The 13,642-nt window shown below is 44.8% G+C and overlaps 1 protein-coding gene across 1 annotated transcript in view; it reads right to left on the bottom strand.

Moving 5' to 3' along the window:
- LOC130598362 (high mobility group protein HMGI-C-like) overlaps positions 1–13,642 on the bottom strand; it is a 130,974-nt gene that overhangs the window by 57,778 nt on the left and 59,554 nt on the right. The window contains exons 2-3 of the mRNA XM_057407713.1: positions 12,197–12,409; positions 3,926–4,121 (exon numbers count right to left, since the gene is read on the bottom strand). The gene's annotated coding sequence lies outside the window, so the exon portion shown is untranslated. The remainder of the gene's footprint in view (positions 1–3,925; positions 4,122–12,196; positions 12,410–13,642) is intronic.

Raw genomic sequence — 13,642 nt, forward strand, 5'->3', positions numbered from 1 at the left:
ATCTACAGAGAACTGTGATTTCTGAAACTGTTGAGTGGTCTTTTAAAGCAGTCCCACACAGAGCCTCCATTACAACAGATAATCAGAGTAAGAGCTTCTTCAGAAAGAAGAGGGGTGAGTTCCTTGGCAAGTACTTGGGAAAAAGCATTTCAAGCTATTTGTGCAGGGAAAGATCAAAAAGAGATAGAAGATTTCTATTCTTCTTAATAAGCAACTCAATAATAGAAACAATCCTACATGTTCCAGCTGCTTCTCCAAGAAACCAGCATTAGCTGTCTTGTGTCTAAGCTTCAGCCACTTGCACCCTGGAGCTGGGCATGGACAGAGACGGCGGACACAGTACAGCAACAGAGCAGATGCAGCTACATCACTTTAGGCCTATATGGAAAACTTTCCCTGGGATTTGGCCTCAGACACAAAACTAAATGCAGCACAAGTCATGTTCGCAGACAACATGACACTCCTGTTAAAAGAGGAGGGCTGTTCCGTGTCAGTGGCAAAATGTAAGAGACTGAGTTGTGCTTTATGGAAAACCAGCTAAGGGTACTAGAGCACAGCTCCGTTTTGCAGCTAAGGTGATTCCGCTCCTGTTGGCAGTGTAAAGGCCTCCAAATGAGCCATGCCAATCCTCAGAGCAAGGGGACATTACCCAGCAGAATCATTACAGAGCATACAAAATTGTGCAGTCCATCTAAGAGGGACTACTACTGCATTTTAGGTTGGAAGACCCTTTAAAATCGAATTATTCAACCCACCTTCATGTCCAAATAGAACTGTATCTCCCAGTGATACTTCGGCTTGGAGAACCACATGACCTTCAGGAAAACAGAGCTTAGCAAATTATTGCTTCTACATTTTACGTATTGAGGATTTGGTGGGTCACCTACAGACATGACTTTTGGGGTGTTGAAATGGCAGCTCAGATAGGCCAAAGGAAACATCCCTGCCCTCCTTTCTGCAGTTAAGCACAGATCTACAGTTTTTTGGGAACCAACAGCATGGGAACAGTTTAGAAGCAAGTTTATCACAGGCAGATTCCCTCAAGGTTAAACATAATCAGCCAGGGCCAGCTGCTCTTAGAGCCTGCTTTTGATTTCCAGCATTTGAGAGATCACCTGTAAGTTATCATAAAAATCCAGGAATGCAGCAATGCTGGAAGCAGTTCAAGCTGAAAGTCAGACTAAGTACACACCACTGCAGTCACAGTCTCAGGTGGGAACTCTGATAAAATGACAGGGTAGAATGACAGCTTAAGAGGAGCCTGTAGGCGGGTAGGCATTAAACCTGTCCCAGACTCGTCACCTAAGTCACACAAGAAGAGGTTGGTGAAACAGCACAAAATTGTCTAATTGCATTAGGAAGAAGAACAACTTATCTAATTCATGTGTTGTGCTGCCAGAAACCCAGATCAGAGCTCACAACACTTAGAATTTTGGATACCTTAAGACATGGAACAAAGTGGCAGGTAAACTCTTCTCATCTGTATTCAGGATCAAAAACCACTGGATTTTTTGTGGCCATCACAAATTTAATACCAATGAAGGAGAATGAGAAGTTTGATGGTGCCTTGCACTTAAAACCTTCCATACCATAAACATCAGGGAACAACAGCTGGTGCTGAGCAGTCTCCCAGTCTAGATGAAGCAATATCAACAGTCCCAGAGCTAGATGAAGCAAAATCAACACCATGACTAAAGCAAAGAGAAAAGGAGCTTGCCATGGAGCAGTTTTATATTTCATCATGGTTAGTGTTTGAATTCTTCATTCCTTCCTATACCTTAGCAAAGCTCTACAGAGAAAGAGTATTATGAATACATAGTGCCACTGCTTACTGAAACAGTGAACTGTCCTTTCACAGGCAGCTCTTGCCCTGAACTTAGAATCATAGAATCATAGAATAGTTAGGGTTGGAAAGGACCTTAAGATCATCAAGTTCCAACCCTGCTGCCATGGGCAGGGTCACCTCACATTAAACCATCTCACCCAAGGCTCTGTCCAACCTGGCCTTGAACACTGCCAGGGATGGAGCATTCACAACCTCCCTGGGCAACCCATTCCAGTGCCTCACCACCCTCACAGGAAAGAATTTCCTCCTTATATCCAATCTAAACTTCCCCTGTTTAAGCTTTAACCCGTTACCCCTTGTCCTATCACTACAGTCTCTAATGAAGAGTCCCTTCCCAGCATCCCTATAGGCCCCCTTCAGATACTGGAAGGCTGCTCTGAGGTCTCCACGCAGCCTTTTCTTCTCCAGGCTGAACAGCCCCAACTTTCTCAGCCTGTCTTCATACAGGAGGTGCTCCAGCCCCTGATCATCCTTGTGGCCTCCTCTGGACTTGTTCCAACATTTCCATGTCCTTTTTATGTTGAGGACACCAGAACTGCACACAATGCTCCAGGTGAGGTCTCACAAGAGCAGAGTAGGGGGGCAGGATCACCTCCTTCGTGTGGGAGCGTGCTGGGCACGCTCCTTTTGATGCAGCCCAGGATATGCTTTGCTTTCTGGTCTGTGAAAACTTACTATCCTTTAGCACCTAAAAGTGCTACCAGTAACTAATTCTTGAGCCCTTGCAAAAGGTCACCTTCCTGCTGTTAACCTTCTTCCTACAAGAAATGCAAAACTGTCAGGGCTCTGCCTCCATGAGGGGCCAGGCATGGTGAGAGCACGATAAAACACTTACAATGGCCCTGGCCCTTCCTCTCACATGGTGCCCAGAGCAGCTGTTCCTGTAACTGAGCATTCAGAGGGATATTTTTTGCCTAAGCCCCATTGGGAATGGCAGTCCTTGCCATCTGTGATTGGATGGAAAGGTTGTATCCTTTGCTGCTGTCAGCCACACTCTTGACTATTAGCATCAGGGAAGCACCTCTTTCAGAAGAGGCTCATTTGGCATGTGATATAGCAAGGGACTTACAGTTGGATAACAGCTATACCTCACAGGAGGGATTGTCTGGAAAGGGCAGGCATTGCAAGGGGACAGGCAGAGCCCCTTACCTCACATGCACCAAGCTCTGACTGCACTGGAGCCATGGGAAGGACCAAGGAACATTGTGCTTTCACAGTGATTTATTAAACCAGACTCTAAGAAAAGCTGCAATATTGGGACAGGCTCCCATGGTTGTTTATGTTCAGTCTTGGGATCTCTCAGCAGACCTGTTTCAAAGGCTTTCCTGTGTCCCACTACTCCTTGCCCAGCAGCAGAACTTCTCTGGACCAACTGTACAGATATCTTTCTCAGTTCAGTGAAAGGATCTTTGGTAGCCAGTAATCTAACTTTGCAGACCTTGGTCTAATGTGAATAACACACTGTTTAGTAGCTCACTTGACATGTACTCCAGTATGCAATTGGTGTCCTGAGCACACAGAAGTCCAACCTCTGAGAGGACAGACAGGCTGCAGACAATGGGAGGTGAGCTGCATAAAAATGCATGAAAGGATCACTGCTCTCCAGGGAGCCAGCATGAAAAAGCATCTGCCAAAGGGAATCCTTCTAACCTCCTGCCAGGGGGTGAAAAGGAATGACACCATGACAGAGTGACAAACAAGGAGTGACAAGTGTGGAGTGATATATATGGAGTGACAAGCGTGGAATGCCTCACAACAGGGATCAATCTGTTGGTAATGCTCAGAAACCCCCTGATCCCCACAAAAAGAAGGAAGGACAAAGAGCCTCCACCAAAGCCATCACCTTCACAGTGTCCAGTATCCTTTCCACATACTCATCAGTCACAAAGCCACATCCCAGGCAGACAGGCTAGTAACTCTGGGGTAACAGCGTACACACTGACATCATCTGAACTCCCTAGGGTGCATCTGTTCTACAGCTGGGGTCCCATTCAGAGGTTTTCACCGATAAACTAATTCCCTCAGTCATGAGATCGTACCCTTTCTCCTCTACAAAGATAAAAAGAATAGTCCACATACCATCAGAAAGGGCCCTGGACCTTCCTGACAGATTCCATCCAGTGGAAGTGATTCGTGTCTTTCACATCTATGTGGTGACAGCTTGCAACTGCATCTTTCTCTGTCTCTGTCTCTGTTTCCTTTTGTAGGATGGCCATTACTGCTGTTGGTTAATGCCAGCACCGAGTTCGTGTCACCTCCTGCAGTCAGTGTATGCCTGAGGAGACAGAATAAACAGTTATTAAACCTCCCCTAGATTTGCTGTCATATTGTAACTAGGCACTGGAAATCAAATAAATGTATTATAGAAGATGAGCAGTTAAAATGTGTAGTGAAAAAAAAAATCAGATTCAGGCAAAATGGCTTAATCTGCAGCATTAATGAGTAACAGATTGTCCCATCAATAGTATATGAGGAGCAGCACGCAAGAAGGCAAGACTCACACAAGCTCCCAGGAACCTTTGCAAAACGCCCAGCTCAGAATACTCAAGAATATGATTAAGGCTAGGCATGTGTTTAAGTCCCACTGATTTCAGTGAGACTGAGGTAAAAGCTTAAACGCTTTTTTGAATCAAGGTACTTTATTGAACCAAAAAATATTCTGTGCATAAGTCAGAAGCAAGAAGAGCTGGGAAGGCAGAGCTGGCCCAGTTCTGCATGGGTGGATGCATGCTGCTGTCCTGCTACCCCAGCTATGGGGAAGAGGGAGTCATAGCTCTGCAGCCTAAGATTCTTCCCTATGATGCACTTCCTAAATTAGCCTTTACCTATGCCACAAGCTATTGTTTTTTTTGAATGCAGTCCTCAATATAAGGAGAAAAATGAAAAGGGATCCGCGGACTTTGCCCAGGACCAAGCATACATCCTGACTTCTTGCCCGTGTGGCACAGCTCACAGAAACATCCCTGCACAGCCATCTCGTGCTCACTGCTGCGCAGCACGTGCACAGTTGCAGATGATCAGTACCAGCTACAGGATCCAAACAGGACCAGGGCCACACTTCACATGTAGAATGAAAAAGTAGCTTCTGTCCCAAAGAGCTTGCTGACTTAATGAATGCTGACTGAAGGAGAGCAGGGGAATAAAACAGAGAAAGCTCAAGGCCTTTAAGGACAGAAAGGGAGTCTGAGAAAGGGAGATAGTAAAAAACCAGACGGATAGTATTTCTTCTGTTGAATACATGCACCTAAACCCCAGCAGAAACAGTAGAAGGATATGAATTTGGTGTGCAGCTCTGCCCACCAGAAGGGCCCATGTTCGTATTAATTCAGTACGTCTGCAGTGCCATTAGCTAGAGGCTGCAGAGAAATAATGAAGCTGCTTCACAAAAGCAATGAAGACAACTGGCCAGCTCTTGCCATGGCTAATTCAGGCAGGCTCTGTGTTTCTTATGTGTTATTATTCAGTTCTAACTTATTCCTTTATTTCTTATGTCTGATCAGGCAAAGCATACATAACACTCTCTTCTGCATGCACACTATAATCTGTTTCTATTCCCTTAACAAAAATCTTCTGGAGCAGCAAGGGTCAGCGTGGACAGTGGTTAGGAAAGCAGCAAAAATCAGTGTGACTGGTGTTAGTGAATAGCCTGCCCTTTCCATGAATGCTTTGCTGCCTCAAGCTTAAGAACAGGAGGTGTTTAAAGAGAGGAGAAGATGTCTATTAATTGGCAAAGCCTCCGGAGCCTAGGGCTTTCATCCAGATGTTACAATGAGGTGAATCAAAATCTCCAGGGTGTTTGTGGAGGGCTGGAGCTCACAATTTTCCTTCTGTGACAAACAAGTTAGGTAAATGTGCACAAATATGGGGAAAGGGAAGGATAACTCTGCCCTGCTCAGTGCAAAAATCCTTAGTTGTGCCTCTCTGGCAAGACCAATTGTCTTGGTGTTTAATCTCTTCATATTCTTTAAACAACTCAGTGGTGTTAAATCTAAAGTAGCTCGATTCATAGCAGGATCTCTGCAAAGAAACTCCTTAAATGAGTCTGCTACTATTCATACCACAGACCCTCTTTAAATCCCTCTGGGAAAAGAAGACTGAATCTGCAGTCTAGAAGCAGAAGACATGGATTTCTTCTTAACTACAACTAGAAATCATTGCAATGACCTTGGGTGAGTTCCTGGTGCCTGTCAGGCAAGAGAGAGCTTTACTCGCCTACATGGGAGACCGTTAGGGTTGGAGCTAGGTATTTTGACCAAGTCCTTTGAAATTCTGGAGGGAAAGGTTTCAGAACAAGACAAAGGCATGGTCCTTCCTCATCCACCCATCCCATGGGGAGGGACGATGACACAGCCCATTGGAGCAGAAACTGCTGAGCTGAAAGGAGGACTCACATTATGACCATACCCTTAATTACAGAGGTGTGCGCCTCTTGGCTTGCACCTCTCCGCCTGAACACAGCGCGCTCGGCTGTAAGTGCTAGTTAGGAGCTTGCACATGTGCCAGGAAACTGCCTGGGTTTGATGCCATGGAACAGACACGTTCATTGTCTGAGTGCTGGGGCCCAACCAAGAATGGCAGCACACGGTTATGAGTGCAGGTGTTACTGGCAGGTGTTTTGTTTCCGAGGAAGCTGCTTTCTGGCTGAGCTGCTGCCAGCCCATCTACCCGCCTCCCCATTGCCACACAACCTCGCCTCCCCCAGGGACTTCCAGGCAGTCCTATTTGCAAACAGCAGGCAGAGGCAATGAACACATCAGGTAATTAAATGGCAGATCAATTCAACTTAGCTTCTCTTGGGAATGCAGCCCTTGGGAGACAGAAGAATGAGGCAGCAGGAGACAAAGGCAAAGAGAAAAATTGAGAGATAGAGGAGAAAAGGAGTAGAGAAGAGCAAAGATGGAAACACAGCAGGCAGAAAGGGCTACGCACAATGCGGTGTGAAGCCACAGCAGCAGGCAGGAGGCATTCAGGGGGAAAAGGGCATGGCTAGTATAGGCAGCATGAAAAAGACAACATTGTAGGGAAGACATAGGAAAGAGAGAGATGTCTAAGGGAAGGCAGAAGCAAGATAGATTACAAAGAGACTGGAAAGAGTGAGATTAATGAATACAACAACTGTAGAGAATGGCCCTGACTGGCTACCTGGATCTCAAGCACAATGAGTCCCCTGTAAGTGTTTACACACCTGCAAAAAGGTAAGCTTTATACATTTGCGACCATCAGCAAAAAGTGCATTTGTAATTTCCTATTCACTTTATGTAACCTAAGATGGAGAATCAGCGCATATTAAGAGGACTTCCCTCCCTGAAATGTGTCATGATCCCAGGAGCTTTCTGTTACTAATATGAAAAACAGCCACTGGAACTGACAAGAAGGAGAGAAGGAAATTAAACAGCTTGGTATCACTCAGACCACCTGAGTGGAACACCAGAGAAAAAACAGCAACTCCTAATTAGGTTTCAGGTTCTATCTTTAATAATCATCTGAGATATTGGTGGTACTAACCCACTTAGTAATGCTAGTCTCGGCCCTTCAAGAGTCATGAGTAAGGTACCAAAAATCTGAGAGCCTTTTCTTTTTAGAAGTCACATGATTCTCATTTTCCTCTTCTTTAAAGCAACCCCGGGATTTTCATTGTTTCCTTTTTGGACTGCAACAGGGGCACTAGAAAGGTAATTACATATTGAAAAGAAAAATGAACTTCACAACTGTAACCCGACTTTGAGACAGGGAGAACACTAATAGCTCGGGGACCCAGAGGACATTTGAGAGTCAGCAACACAAAGGGACCTTTCCTTGCACGACCTTCATCCTGTCAGACTCCCAGCAGTGGCCTCTAGCAGTAGGTCTTTGCACTGCCATCTCCTTGGGAACAGTGCAAATGCCTCTCTCCCTGCCTCCAACTGCACTGCTGCCAGCTCTGCAGGACGCTGCCCCATCCTAAGGGTGTGCTTCTCACATCCCTTTTACAGCACAGCAGGAGCCAGGCACAGGAGGGACATCTGAATGTCAGGGTTTGAAACTGCTGTGACAAAAGACAAGTGAAAATATCTCCTAGTGATAGGCCAGGGAAGCCATGTCTTTCCAGGCTTTTGGCTAAGGCTCTGTAGTATCATGCTATGCTCTTAAAAACTCCTTTCTTCATGGCTTCCGTCCAAGCATATCAAGGCTATTTACATACACCCACCATATTTACAAGAGTGCTGTGAAGAAGCAAAAGACAAAACCATACCAAACCGTGCAATGAGTCAGCAGCAGAAATGCTAATAAAGCCAGACTCCTTGCTGCCTCCTTCTTATTAGGCAGACAACACTGCCTTTCTCCTGCTCCCGTCAACTGTCCTGTGACTGATTTTGAAGAATAAACCTATGAAGAGTTAATGTTCCAGTTTCTGCTGAGGCAGACGAGCCAAGACCATTAAATCCAACATTAGGGAAGACCAGGCAATAGGTAACCAGCTGGGAAACCCCAGGCCTGCCTGCTTCTCCCCTCACGACCAGCGCATTAGAAATACTTTTTTTTACCACCTTTGATTTGGCTCTTGCCAGGAAAGAAAATGAAGTTGCTGAGTATGAGAATGTCTGACACCAGTTTGTCCTACACAGTGGAATCTGTGCAGTCCACACTGCACTTTGAAGCAGAGTGTCAATAACTGGCACTGTCAGGGCCCACAGGTACCTGCCACAGAGGGACTGAGGATGAGTTTATCAGCCAGCAGTCACCCTCTCTACCCTCAAGCCAGTGATCTCCATTGCCAAAGCACAGAATGGAATTACAGGCTGCACTACAGCTAGGCAGGAGGCAATCACACAACTAGGAGGGTGGACAGGGAAGAAAGCAGAAAAAAATTAAGCTAACAAGAACTAGGAGGGTGGTAGAAGATGGAACATCTGGTCAGCTGGCTTGTTCTCTGGCCTGCAAGCACATGCACACAGGCAGATGTTGCCATATACACACATTCCTCCTGTCTGCTAAATCTGGGTATCTGGACTTCTATCAGCTTGTATGGCCAGCTCTACACCCCTCCTCAATACAGATTCTTTGGCTACCAGATCCTGCGAAACAAACTGTCTTCATGTGGATGACACAGACCTGAACAACTCTCTGAAATCTGCTTCTTGCCAAGGGGTGAGGCTGTCAACAGCTCAACCTTTCAGCCTCTGCTTGTCTGTCCTCATAGGTTTTCCACAGTACTGTAAGTGGGAAAGGGCACACTGGCAGAAGCAGCTGCAACCTCAGCTCTTCCCTCTTTCTCCCCAAACAGAAACAATGCATGGATTAGATGTTGCATGCTCCATAAAGGCCAGATTGCATAGTGGTCATGCTGGCACAGAGCCTTTTTGTCACAGTCCTGTCCCTAGTACAGACCTGAAGGGAGCAGCACGATGGCTTCAGCAGCTGTGGCTGCATTGGGAAGGTTCTCCTAGGGCTGGAGTGGAGAGGACCTGGAGGAGCCTATCAAGCTAGATACTTCCATCTCTTTTGCCCTGCTGCAGCACTGGCATGATTTATATTCCTAGTGCACAGCTGGAGACAAGCCATAGTATAGTGCTGGAGAATGAAGAAGCAAGTTCCTGCAGGAAGGCTGGAGGTAACTAGAAAGGGGAGATAACTAGAAAGGGGAGATTAAGTCCTCCTAACTCCCAGTGAATCCTCACTTCCACTGTTCTTTGTCATGAGACACCAGGGCTACCTGGAACCTGCCAAGAGGATAGCTGAGGAGTCCTAGCCGTGCTTTAGTGGCCTTGTTTGAAGCAATCAGCTCTTTCTGATTTGAGTTCTCTTTTTTCAAACCATACATTTCACTGTGTCTACACTGTCATCCAGAGTCACTCCAGCACCTTGAAACATACCAGAAAGGGGTTTGAACTATCTTGCTACTCTTTTTCATGCAATGTATGATCCAGCTACTCACATTCTCTCTTTCTGACTTACTGAATTACTGCTCCTTCTTTCACTTACATCATGAAACGAATTCTTGAATAGAACCCCAGTCTGGCTTATTCAGTCCAGAACCCTTAACATCACTGATTTTCTCAGCACCATGGAGCTATATCCAGTTTTGATGGGATTTAATGGATGCTCTCTCACAGAAATCTGCCACATTAAATAAAAGGAGCAGATAAATGTGACAAATAATAAATGAGGAATGTATCTCCATGTAATAAAAGCTGACTAAGCTTTGTAGACATAAGATGTATTAGCTCACTTCTATGAGGCGCTTGCTACAAATTAAAGGTTGCTCAAGGCTGTCCAACTCACATCAAGACCTACAGGTTTTCAAAGGCAGTTCATGGAGATACCAGATCTCTAATCTGGAGGAATATGGTAAGAACTTCACATCTGCCTTGGTGCTGGCTGCAGGAAAGCCATGCTGTCTGTGTCCTGGAAATTAAAAACTCCAAATCCAGACATCAGGTCATTAAAAAAAAACCCAGAAGTCAATAGTCTGTGCATGTTTGTGCTTCCAAGTCTTTCTCCACCGGTAGGCAGGTCAGAAACTGAGACTTTAAAAAATGAAAGCAGAGACTCACATAATTGCCTGATCTGAGAGCTTAGGCTTTAACATCAGATTTTACAAGGCTTATACTAAAAGTGTGGTGGCTGGTAGCATGGGGGATTCACATTCCCTTCTTTGTGGAACAAAAAGAGAGAAGAACACGCACATTCCAAATACATTCTGTCACCTGTATTCCTCTTGATCTTTCTGAATTTATTGAGCCTGTCAGCTGCAATGGAGCCCAGTTCAACATGTGATCCCCCGGTGGTAATGTTCACAAAATAGGTTTGCAGTGTGTAACACCACCCCTATAATAAATGCTGTGGTTTATGAACTATTCCTTTGGCAGCTGAAAAGGAGCACTAAAAATTGATATAAAGGACACTGACCACTCTGCCTGGCTTTATATCCTGGCTTTTTATTCCTCCCCTCCCTTTTTTCTTCAGTATTTGTTTCTTTATAAAACCTTTATCTTCCAAAAGTTCTTCTGTATTTTCAATCTACCTTCAGTCTCTTTTCTCTACAGTGATTCTGATTTATTTTTGTTTCTCTATCCTCTCTTCTGACTCGTTCCCTTTAGCTGTCTTTTAGCATTTTGTAATGTATAATTTTTCTTCTGTGTCAGGCTGGCACCAACTGAGATGTGATCAGATCTTTTATCCTGAGGGATGCAATGTCTCTCTAAAAAGACTTTGTGCCCTGCCAAAGCAGAAAGATTCTCTCTGCACCATAATTTCCAGACGTGCCACCCTCTTGAGCCCAATTTAGTTTCTGTGTTATCACCTTTCATACAATCATTGCCTGTGGTCACGATATCTACATGTCCCTGTTCTAGCTACTGTGACTCGATGAGAGACAAGTGCAGGGGAGAAGCTGGTTGTTACCTACTGCTGCACATGGACCATCATCTTGGATTAGGGTTCTGGTCTGTCACCTAGCCCAGATCTATCATTTGCAAGTCTGTTCCTATATTGTGGACAGAGCTGAGGAGTGCAGGACTCAGTAACAGCCAAATTCCCATATACTTATTCCTACCTACAAAGTGCTTTCCTGGCCCTTTCTCAGTTTTTAAGTAAAATAATTCTTTTTTATAATTTTTATATTAGTGAAAATTCCTAATTTCCCAATGGAAATTTCCCCCTGTTCTCACCTTTCTGACCAATTCTGGAGAAGCAAGCCCTTGCACAGGTCTGCCAGGGTAGACTGTTACTTGCTGAATGCTGATCGGTGAGTTTCTGGACAGAAAATACAATCCCATGCTCTGACAGAAGGCAACTGGCAATTATACAGACATTCAGCTCCCTGAGGGCTGCTGCGAGGGGAGCCTGGGGTAGTGAAGTGACTCGTAGAAATCCAAGATTATGGTGATGATCAAGATGGTTTTAAGGTCCTTTCCAACCCTAACCATTCTATGACCCTGGGACCTCTTAGTCGCCTTCCAATACCTGAAGGGGGCCTACAGGGATGCTGGAGAGGAACTGTTCATCAGGGACTGTACTGACAGGACAAGAGGTAATGAGCTCAAACTTAAACAGGGGAAGTTCAGGTTAGATACAAGGAAGAAGTTCTGTACTGTAAGGGTGGTGAGGCACTGGAACAGTGGTAAATGCTCAGTCCCTGGCAGTGCTCAAGGCCAGAATAGAGTGAGACCTCTTTGCCAATGGCAGGGGGGCTGGAACTAGATGATCTTAAGGTACTTTCCAACCCTAACTTTTCTATGATTTTATGATTCTATATGGCTTCCCTGAGCCTTCCTGATGTGTAAGTAGACCCAGCACCCTCTTCCCTTGCTGGTTACTCCCTGCTATGTGGTACTGTAACACCTCATCCAAGCTGTGGAGCATTCTCACCTCCCAGTTGCAGCAAATGGAGGCACATCCCAGGGTCAGGCCTTGCCTGCCGGCTGCATTCTGTACCCAGCAGCTCTGCTTCAGCTCTGGAAGAGGCTTTATAGCTGATGCATTGTATTTGCATAGGCCATTGTCATTCTCTGCGCGGCTCCTTGCAGCTGGCACCCTGAACTGGAGAAATATATTCTTTAAGGAGAAACAGGAATGATGCAGCTAAAGATAAAAATAACAATAATTTTACTAGATGAAAATTCATGTTAAGCACTTAGAAAGCAATAAAAAGTCAATTTGCTTTCTTTCAATTATTTTGGTTATTCAGTTTTGGGGGAAAAAAAAAAACAAAAAGAGGGGTTAAAAAAAGGGAAAAAAGGAGAAAAAAATCCTGGTCATAGAAGGTCTGTATTTCACATCAGCACCTTCATGATTCCTCACCCCTCTGTCCTCAGCGCCCCCCAACCCTGCTCAGGTTCCACTCCCGGCCCACATGAAAACAGCCAGAATCAGGCAGGGCTGAGGCTTCCCGGCACGTACAAAGGAAGGGAGAAGAGAACCGATAACTCAGGAGTACTTGTTGCCTCTTTCACACACGAGCACCTTTTCAGAGGAAGCAGAAAAGATAAAGGAAGAAATTACTGCTCTTGCACAATATATGCCAAGTTCATAAGAGCAGTGTTTAACACTTAATCAAAATGGTTTGACAATGTAAAAATTAGGTTTTTGAATGTCATTAGTGCCTTATAATAGGTTCAATTTATATCATTCCCATCCCTGTTTTTTCAGCTCTGCTAATTGTTTTTATTCATTTCTTTCATTTTTTACACTGTTGTCTTGTTGGTTTTAATTTTTAATTCTCAGAGGACTTTTTCTTTTACCTTGTTAATTGCTCTGGGTTTGAAAAGCCTGGATCTGTCATTCTTTTTCTCCTAGAGCAGCTACAAGGGATGTTTTAGGCATGTTCTTTTCCATTTGTAGGCAAGCTCTCATCCGGGATAATTTGAGCAAAAAAGCCTTGCTTTTAGGTCAGTATGAGCATCTTTTTTTTTTGTAGTGTGATTCACAGAAAAGTTCTCTTGTATTGACCTGTAAATTTCCTTCTGCACTGGCATGCAGGAATCATTTGGTATTGGCATGAAAAATGGACCTCTGTTCTACAGTTGATATGCAAACTCTTTGCTATTTGGAAGAAGATGAAAGCTCTCTTCTGCTCTGGCTTGCGAGGTCTTTTCTGTGTGGGCTCTCCTTTTTGTCACCCACCCAAGACAAGCACCCCCCCCCATTTCTTTTCCCTTGCCATATACAAGAATGTTCCAAGTCCTGGTTATCACAGAGCTGCAAGATGTCGTTTGCATGGAGACATGTATTGGCATCTTGTTAGTTTTTTTTCTGCCAGTATAAATGGAACTGGTTTAAATAATTCCACTGACATCTCTGGGGCAGAAGACCATT

This window comes from Pezoporus wallicus, unplaced genomic scaffold (assembly GCF_028554395.1).
Source record: "Pezoporus wallicus isolate ANWC-B61680 ecotype Strahan unplaced genomic scaffold, APGP_CSIRO_Pwel_v1 contig_3568, whole genome shotgun sequence".
Classification (NCBI taxonomy): Eukaryota; Metazoa; Chordata; class Aves; order Psittaciformes; family Psittacidae; genus Pezoporus; species Pezoporus wallicus.